Source organism: Eubalaena glacialis, chromosome 4 (assembly GCF_028564815.1).
Source record: "Eubalaena glacialis isolate mEubGla1 chromosome 4, mEubGla1.1.hap2.+ XY, whole genome shotgun sequence".
NCBI classification, from domain to species: domain Eukaryota; kingdom Metazoa; phylum Chordata; class Mammalia; order Artiodactyla; family Balaenidae; genus Eubalaena; species Eubalaena glacialis.
In genome coordinates, this window is record NC_083719.1 from 65,949,793 (window position 1) to 65,959,323 (window position 9,531).

A 9,531-nucleotide genomic window follows, 5' to 3' on the forward strand; every position below is an offset into this window, starting at 1 on the left:
GCACTGGTTCTGCCTATGAACGCTTCACCCTCCTCCATCAATAGGGTTTGGAAATTGGTACAAGTCTTTCCATTCTATTATTTACCTTGTGATTCAGATTTTATTTTTTTTTAAAAAAGGATCAGTTTACCTATAACATATTGTGACCAAAAATAAAACTAAAATCAAGAGAAGTTTGCTAGTTGACTTATATTTTATAGGGTGATGAGAATATACTAAGCCTTACGCCAAGTGAGTATCAGTGTATCAACCATCTTCATTAATTAAAACTGCATGTACTGATGGCCCATTCTGTGCCAGGCACTGAGTTGAAATAAAGGTCCCACTCTGCTCGCTTTGGCAGCACATATACTAAAATTGGAAGGAAACAAAGACGATTAGCATGGCCACTGTGCAAGAATGGCATGCAAATTTGTGAAGCATTCCATATTAAAAAAAAAAAAAGCAGTCCCACTGATCATTACATACATATCACCCAAACTTAAAAAAAAAAAGAAAAATGCAGTCTTAATTTCTGCATGCCACTTGAGTTTATTTATTTTAATTTTTATAAAACAGTTTTTCATTTCTTGTCCTTTATTATCACTAAAGAATACTTTCCGTGTTTTCAAAATCTTCTATGATGGTTCATATGTCATCAGTCCTCAAACTGTGGTTGGTACACGCTGGGATGGAACTGCCATCCAGGGGCTTAGAGTCTGGTTGGCGAGAGAGATTAATCAAAATATGATGATCTAACGCAGTAACCATGTCTGTGATCCTAAGTTGAGATTTGACCTAATAACAATAATTATTTCCTCTTTTTTTTCCTGGGTACTAATGGTCAACTTTAGAGAGATGCTATATTAGTACAGTAACACAAAACACTCAAAATATTTCCATTAGATTTTAATTTTTTTCTTTTAATTACAGTAGAACATAGGTTTAGCTTTCTTCACTTTACAATACTTTAAATTATAATACATCTAATGAATGAAAGCAGGTGGTTCTCCCTGGCTCTGTGATAGAGTTTTCTGGACCCAGGAGTAGAAACAGGCTACCCTGTGCAGACAGCTGAAAGCACCACAGCAAGTGAAGCGAGAAGAGGAATTGAGGAGATAATTAGGCCTATGAGAGTGAACCAAGTAGTGTCAAGTAAATAATTTAATTCTAGTCTTTTTTCATTAATATTAAAAAATTAGACGAAAGGGGAGTTTTGGCTGTCTCCTTCTAGTACCCATAAATTACATGTGTAGCATTAAAAATGTCTATTGCTGGTCTAGGCTTTTAAAAAGTAGCTCAGGGATTAGATTAGCCATAGGAGGTCTGAGACTTAATACCTAGGATTCTGACTCCTAAGGCAATGTTTTTTCACTACCGTATACAATAGCCTGATCCTCAGCAACAGATATCTTGCTGAAAGGGACTTTCTTATAGGACATAAAGGCAAATAATGATCTATTCTGGAATGCCCAGCAGAATCCTTTAGCTTTAGCCTTCAAGATTCAAGTGTGAGCAGCTGTCATAAAGAGCGAGTTCTCAGCAGAAACAAGGGCATGGGCACAGGGCGAGGCAGTGGTGGGAGGGGTAAGTATTGTCTCTTTCTTCTCCCCTGTCCTGCCCCAGGCCAAAATGTTCCCTTGACTCTCATTTCAGAATCAGAAGTCAGAGGCAGCACTTGTAGAATGGCTGGATATTCACAAAAGCACTGCTCTTCCTTTCAGTACCCATCCAATCTGAAAACCAGAATGATTGTAATCTTTGATCTCTGGATTCAACCACAGGGTTTAGAAACAGCTGTACATGAAGAGAGATGCTAAGCTGATCAATTATTTTTCTAAGTCATTTTCTAACAGTCATATGAGAAATCTCATGACAAAACCCGAAACAATTTAAACACAACTTTAAAAATTGCTTTCAGATATTATTATAAAAACACATCAATAATTAGTTGATAAAACTAACAATGTAATAGGGAGGTCAGAAATTGAGTTTTTACAATTAATAATAGAAATCACAGAAAACACACCATTCAAAGAAAGTAAGTGCTATTTAACACATTTTTCTCCTTTTCTGGAAATGAAGGATGACAGTCTCAGAACTTCAAGAAGTAGAGGTATTTCTGTGAAAAACAATCAATTAGATGGGTCAAATTAAGCTATCAATCATTTACATCTAGGTATTCCCATTAACATTTACAATCTGATCAAAGTTTTGGCTCTCCAGCTGGTCCCCATAAATTATATTCACAACACCCCAAATTTGTAAAGTGTTCAGTCTCAATTAAAAATAATTTGAAATTAAATTGGCAAGGGTGTGGTGGGTGAAGACTGAAATGCAAAGCAGTGCAGGCCAGAGGGTAAAGTTAAATTTGAACCAAAGCCACAGCATCTTGTTATAAATATGCTTAAAATGTAAAGTCTTTGTCTTTGCCAAATGATGTGGGAAACTGAGAAAATTCTGTGGGGATAATTAAAAGAAAGGAAAGAGAAATCCAAAGTTACCTTTGATTTGAGGTATTCAGAAAAGGCAAAACCAAAAAGATTTTTGGTTTTGTTTTGGCTTGAATTATCTAAACATAATTGCTATAAATTTCTCCACTTCAGTTATTATGTTTCCCTGGGGCCTTTAGAATAAAAGATAAAAGGATACTATTTAGAAGCATGTTTGTTGAACAACAGCTAGAGTGAATTAATAAGTACAGTCTATACAAACACATAAATCCCCACAATATTTCCTTTCTCCTTCTCACTTCTTTCTTGAGAATATCTGGAATTTTAATTGCCAATTATTCTTTTTTAAAGTAATCAAATACTATTTACACTTAACTATAAGTTCTATAGTTTTCCTTGCTCAATTATTATTTTTTTAACTCATAGTTTTTCTTATACTCATTTTTTAATTTTGCTGTAACCTATCCTCTAGAAATTCTTTCTGAGAAATTCTGTGGGTGGTAAACTTCATGACTCCTTATAGGTCCTAGTATTAGTTTGCATTCTTGATTCAAAATTATTTTCCCACAGAAATCTTGAAGAAATTGTTTCACTATTTTCTTGCATTCAGTGTTGCTGATGAAAAGTCAATAGAACATACTGATCTAGCACAAAGTAGGTAGATTCTGGAATTTAAACAATGAAAGAGATAAAGGAGTTCAGGGTTTTTACAGTGAGTGATTAATCTGAGCAAGGAGTGAAGGGTGGACAAAAGGGGGGTGATGAGAGTTTGAAAGTGGTAGGATCAATGGATTGGACTTCTTGACAAGGTCAAACCATAGATGGAGTGGGCATACAGAGTAGGTTTGATGGTTAATTTTATGTGTCTATTTGACTGGCCCACGATGCCCAGATATTTGGTCAAACGTTATTCTAGATGTTTCTGTGAGAGTGTTTTTGGATGACATTAACATTTAAATCGATAAATTTAAGTAAAGCAGATTTGAGTAAAGCAGATTGCCCTCTGTAATGTTTGTCGGTCTCATCCAAGCAGTTGGAGGCCCTTGGACTTGAATTGCAACATCAGCTCTGCCCTGGGTCTCAAATCTGCCAGCCTACCCTGAAGATTTTAGACTTGCCAGTCTCCATAATTGCATGAGCCAGTTCCATAAAATCTCTCTCTCTCTCTCTTATACCTATCTATCCATCTATCTATGTATCCAGGTTCTGTCGATTTGGTTTCTCTGGAGAACCCTGACTAACACAATAGGTGAGCTGGAAGGAAGTGCAGAAAGTCATGGTCAGAAGGTAAAATTGAGGATTTCTGATTGAATTATCTGAATAAATATATGTAATCTCTGATAGATTAAAAACATTAGTGAAATTTTTCTAAAATGCTTAACCCATTCACAGGGCATTAATAAAGCAGAGGGAGTGTTTAGTTATACGCAGTATCCCATTTCCTTAGGATGTACTTAAGGTTAAGCTCTGTTCTTAAGGTTATACTTCAGATGATAAAAATAAATAATAGTAACAGTGATAATGGTGATGACACTGGTAGCAATAGTGATAGTAACAGCTAACAATAACAAGTGTTTTGTCTATGTCAGGCTCTATGTTAAGCACCCCAAGTGCATTACTGCATTTAAACTTCGCAGTAATTATGAGATAAGCACACTAGTTAGCATTATTTTAGAGATGAAGAAACTGAAACGTATAAAGGTGAAACAAATTATCTAAGACCATATAACAACTAAGTGGCGATGTGATCCTGGAAACCAGATCTGCTTTATCACTCCATTTACCTCTTTGTATATTTAACTTGGACACTAAGGTAGAATAATCTAGAATCACTACCTTATTCTTCTTGCCTTCCCCTCTACAATGTCTTGCTCACGTGTTATTCTGTCCTCAGTCTTCTTCCTGGACTCTAGTGAGCCCGTGTCACTAACTAGATGCTCATCCCCAGGCAATTCACATCAGCCATGCAGACCTCGCTGTCTCATTCTACAATGTGAGGCTATCTTGGCCTCTGTGCCCCTTCTTGCCCCTCATCTTGCGAGCCTGTGCATTTGCCTAACATTTATTTCAGTAGCTGTACTTGTTTTCTTTCGCTGCGTAACAAATCACCACAAACTTAGAGGCTTACTACAACACCAAGTTATCATCTCAGTTTCTGTGGGTCAGGAATTTTGGCACAGTGTAACTGGATGCTCTGTTCAGGGCCTTACAAGACTGAAATCAAGAGTCACCTGGGGCTGTGAGCTCATCTGAGGCTCGGGTCCTCTCCCAAGCTCACCAGTTGTTGGCAGAATTCTGTTCCTTGTGGTTGTAAAGTCCCTGTTTTCTTGCTGGCTTGTGGGCGGGCATCACACTCAGCTTCCAGAGGCCATCTGCACTTGCCTGATATGTGGCCTCTCCACAGCCGCAGTTTGTGTTTTCGAATCCACCAGGAAAATCTCTCTGATGTGTCTCTCTGTCTTCTAGAACCTCTATTAACAGGGCTCATCTGATTACATCTGACCCACCCACACTCAAGGAGAGATTTTTTTCCCCCAAGCAATATGATTTAGAGGGCCATCCATTCTGATACATGTTGTTTTTGCTCATTTATTTTTAGCTGCTATATTGAATCCCATTGTATGAACATACCAGTCATCCTTTGGATCTTAGTTCACACATTTCTTCAGGAAGGACTTTTCACATCTGACAAACTCCCCCCAACACCTCATTACCATGTAAATAGATAGATAGATAGATAGATAGATAGACAGATAGATAGATAGATAGATAGGTAGAGATCAATCAGTTCCCCTAATGAGGCACTCTCATAGCACTTGGTAGTTTTCTTTGTAATGCTTTTTTACTACTCATCATTATTTGGATTACTTGGTTAATTTCCCTCTTCCCCACCAGTTTATAAGCCCCATGAAAGAAACAATCATGTTTATTTTGCTCACTATCATGCCCTCAGTTTCTAGCATGAAGGAGTTCAAGACATATTTGTTAAGACTGTTCTGGTGCAAACGTTTCTAACAGCGTGGTCCTGATAGAATTATATGGCCGTGGGCATTGGTGAAATGTGGACGAGAACTTCAAAGTCAAACCCTCTGTCAGTGAGAGCAGGAAACTGGAGGTTGGTGCACACAGGGCAACAGACTTTGGAGCTGCAATAATGCTGGATCCCTGCAGTGGAGGGACAGTCATTGCTTCTCTTTTCTCCGCCAATAGAGAATTAAGTGTATGTTTATGGGGCTCAAGGTTATTTTCTTTTGAGAGAGTTAATTGATGGAAGGTTAAATAAAGCCACAAGTTTTTACTTAAAGAAAACAGAGAAAATGAAGAATTACTTTAATTATGAGCAATGTGTCAAAAGAAATGTTTCCCAAATTAATCTTTTCTGGGAGTGTAAAAATTCTTCCTATAATTTATTTTAACTCCTCTTAAAAAAGGAGGGGGCTACATTCTACCCAATCCTTCTCTTGTAGACACATACACACACACAGACACAGACACACACACACACAGACACAGACACACACACACACACACATATACAGTGTTCAGTTAGCTCCCGGTCAGATTACAACAAACAACATGAATTAATTACAGGCATTAAAGCTTTTCTTTCCAAGGTGTTTGCTTTCCAAAGATTAGTTTTTTCCGTGTTAGCTGCAGGAGGTACCCCTTTATGGTTAAAGAAGAGGCTCATTCTAGAAAGTGACTATAAAAGCCTTAGCACTGCTCCCCCTCCTTCAAAACACCCCAAACCCAAGAGGTCAAGGGTCAGAAATGTTACACATCCAATTGTGTCTTTTAAAGACAGCTCAACTGAAATTCTCCTGGAGAAAGAGAGCAGAACAATCTTGGAGTGGCTTGACTGTTAACATTTGTTCTTAATCTATCAAAATTCTCCTACTCCTGTTCAGAGTTTCTGAGTATTCTCTGAAGCCTTTTCAGTTGGAAATCAGTCCAATCCCAGTAGTATGGGAGGATTTAAAAGAATGGAGAAGGTGTTCCGTTGATTTCTTTTTTCCCTTCAATGTAGATTAGTGAGAAAACTCTAAGACGTTGTTTCTTACAGGTCAGGGTTTGTTTGTTTGTTTGTTTTTTTCCTTCTTGGTCTCCCTAAGGGGAATGTGTTGGTAGGGGAGGAGTTGTAGAAAAACAGGAAGGAGGAAGCGAAGTGTGGGAAGAGAAGGATCTAAGATTGAAGATGTTAAGTGTAAAGTGAAATTGTCAGGATTTAAGTAGCTTCATCTAACTAACCTGCCATGAGCTCTGTGTGGTGACATTATAATGGTCCTGCAATCTGAAACCCAGGAAAGGCAAGGAAAAACGGGGAAATTTGAGGTTTCCTATACAATAAATTCTGGCCAAGAGCCAGAAGCTTTGAGGGTTTTGCAGTCATTTTCAGACTGGTCATGTTTCTTTTTTGTTTTAACTTTACACTCATGCAGATTTTCTGGAAGTTCAAGGAGAGAGTTCACAATGTATTGGCCTTGGCTTCAATGATTTGTGATAAACAGTAACCTTCTGCAGGGTTTAACAACGGTGGAACAAAGCACACTCTAAAGAATACAGGGTAACTTCATATAGTATTAAGGAGTCATCGACATAAAAGTCCATGAAATGTTAGGTCTGTGAACAATGGCAGAGCAGAGTAGCAGAAAAACAGTTACTGAAGATAAGTGGCTAAACCTAACGCTGGATGTAAGGCAGGCAGCAGGGGATAAAATGTCAAAAGAAGCAGGTCATAGATCTCTATCTCTTGTCTCAGCAGAGGAGGTCAACCAGATGTATAAAAACAACTAAGAATTTGGAACGAGAACAGCGGGTCCTTTCCTTCTCCCCACATGCAAGGGAAATGGACATAGTTTTAATAGAAACAAGTGAGGAATAGCTATTCCCAGCTCCCCACATACCACCCCATTGGACTGACACTGATGATTTGCTCAGGGTCAGATGAATATCTTTAGAGGTTCTTAACATGGAAAATATTATGAGGTCCTTCCCACTGGCAATTTAAAACAATACCTGAAGAGTGAAACACAGCTTGCAGGAATGCTGAAATTAAAATAGCTTCTTTCTAGATCTTTTTTTATAAGAAAAATAACTTTATTGAGGTGTAACTGACATACAATAAACCAGATGTTTTGATTGCAGAATCTGGCTGAGTTCATTGGAGCTTGACTTCTCTTACTGGTGTGGGGTTGCTGGCTCAGCTTTGTTGGTGCCCTGGACCCACAGTGAGTCTGCTTGTTGGTTGATCCACCCCTGGACTCCTTCCAGATCCAAACAGGGGCTGGAGAAGGCAGAGGGAGAGGACCAGGGCACAGGAACAGAGCTTACACTGGATAACTGTGGAAAGCCTTCCAGAATCATCTTCCCTCTGAAGTGGCCGCTGGTCCCAGGCCTCAGCCCTCCTGGCCAGTGAGGAGGGTGTGAAGCAGTCCTCTTCCCCACATGGGCTGGGCTGCTGCATCTGAGGTGGGGTGAGCGAGGGGAGAGCCCTGACAGTGCCATGGCGGTCACTTAGCAGTTGAACTTCCAGGCTGCAGAGTCAAGCCACTGAAGGGAAAATGTCTGTACTTGAAGTAATCATAGGCTTTCTCCTCTAATACCAGCCTGTCCTGCCAGAGTGTCAGCAGCACAAAGGGCCCCAGTATTCTTCCTCCATCACGGAGTACATGGCACATCCCCCTGCCGCTTGGCTCCCAGCTCCCTGTCTGGACAGGAACACAGCTGGGCTTTCATCTAATAAGAGGTGGATTCAAGCTGATTACTTTTGTTTGGCCTTCACTGAAGACAACAGAGCAGGATGCATTTTACATTTGTCTTGTATTCGAAGCCCCAATGCAGGATGGCTCAAGAACATTTTCTTCTCAGAGCAAAGGCTGCTAGTGAAAAATCACATTAAGAAAATGCTCAGAATTTTGTACAGAAGGCATGTATTACTTGCCTCATCAGAAAAATAAAACAGGATTAATTTAAAAGAGGCAAAAAGAGAAAATCTTCTGAATATTTTCAGTAATTGTCCAAAAGATAAATTGCTCTCTTTTCCTTACTCTCTCCTTGGCAATATCCTCTACCCCCATGGCCCCAACATTCACCCATAGGCTGATGGTTCCCCAAATCTATATCCTCACCCAGTCTTTTATGAACCCCAAACTCATATGTATCCAACTGACTGCTTGTTGTCTCAATATATAAATATATCACAGCTTCCTCAAACTTAACACCTGAGACACTGAAATTCTTTCTTCTTTCATGACCTTCCCCAAATCCTCACCTCCTTCTATATTCTTTCCTTATTTATCATGCACTCAATCAATAATCCAGTTGTTCAAGGTATCCTTCTCTCCTTTTTTCATTTCCCTTTATCCTAGCGTTTCCTATATCCCATCAATTTCCTCCTTCTGGTAAAATCATACTTTCCTGTATAATAATATTAACTTATTTAGCACTTGTGTTGTTCCAGATCCTATTCTAATTGCTTTGTATGTATTAATTCATTTAACCCTCACAATGACTCTAAGAAGCAAGTACTATTTTAATCCCTAGTTTACAGCTGAGGAAACTGAGGTACAAAGATGTTATATAACTTGCCATATAATATCTACAACAGGTAACTAAGGGAGGAAGGGCTCAGACCCAAGTGAGTAACGCCAGGGCCTATGCCCTCAATCCGAGTGCTGTTCTGCCTTCTCAAATTATTTATTATATACATTATATACATATGTATTTACATATACACACTGCTCTCCATCCTCACCACTTAGACAAAGCTCTGACCATAATGTATCTGAATGATTCCTCCTCCAGAACTAAGTTCCTAAACCACAAATGTGCCACACTCCTGCTTAATCTCAATGGATTCTTAGGAATGATTCTCAATCATTTTCTCAACTGGTCATTCTCACAGATGTGTTGCTGAATTTGAGGCAACATGCACGTGTTTTACCTTATTGGTTCACCAGGGCTAATACTGTGGCAGTGACATCTATCACACAGAACACTGAACTGAGGTGATCATGAAATGATGGAGAAGGGGTGTGGGTTGCTAAGTAGCCTAGAGAAATGTTAAGTTGGGCCAAGGAAAGCACATGTCCATGGAACA

At 39.1% G+C, this 9,531-nt stretch overlaps 1 non-coding gene across 1 annotated transcript; it reads left to right on the top strand.

Moving 5' to 3' along the window:
* The first annotated feature begins 327 nt into the window (after positions 1-327).
* On the top strand, positions 328-434 carry LOC133091578 (U6 spliceosomal RNA). The gene has a single exon (XR_009700919.1). It is a non-coding gene; the product is annotated as a U6 spliceosomal RNA (small nuclear RNA).
* Positions 435-9,531: the final 9,097 nt, after the last annotated feature.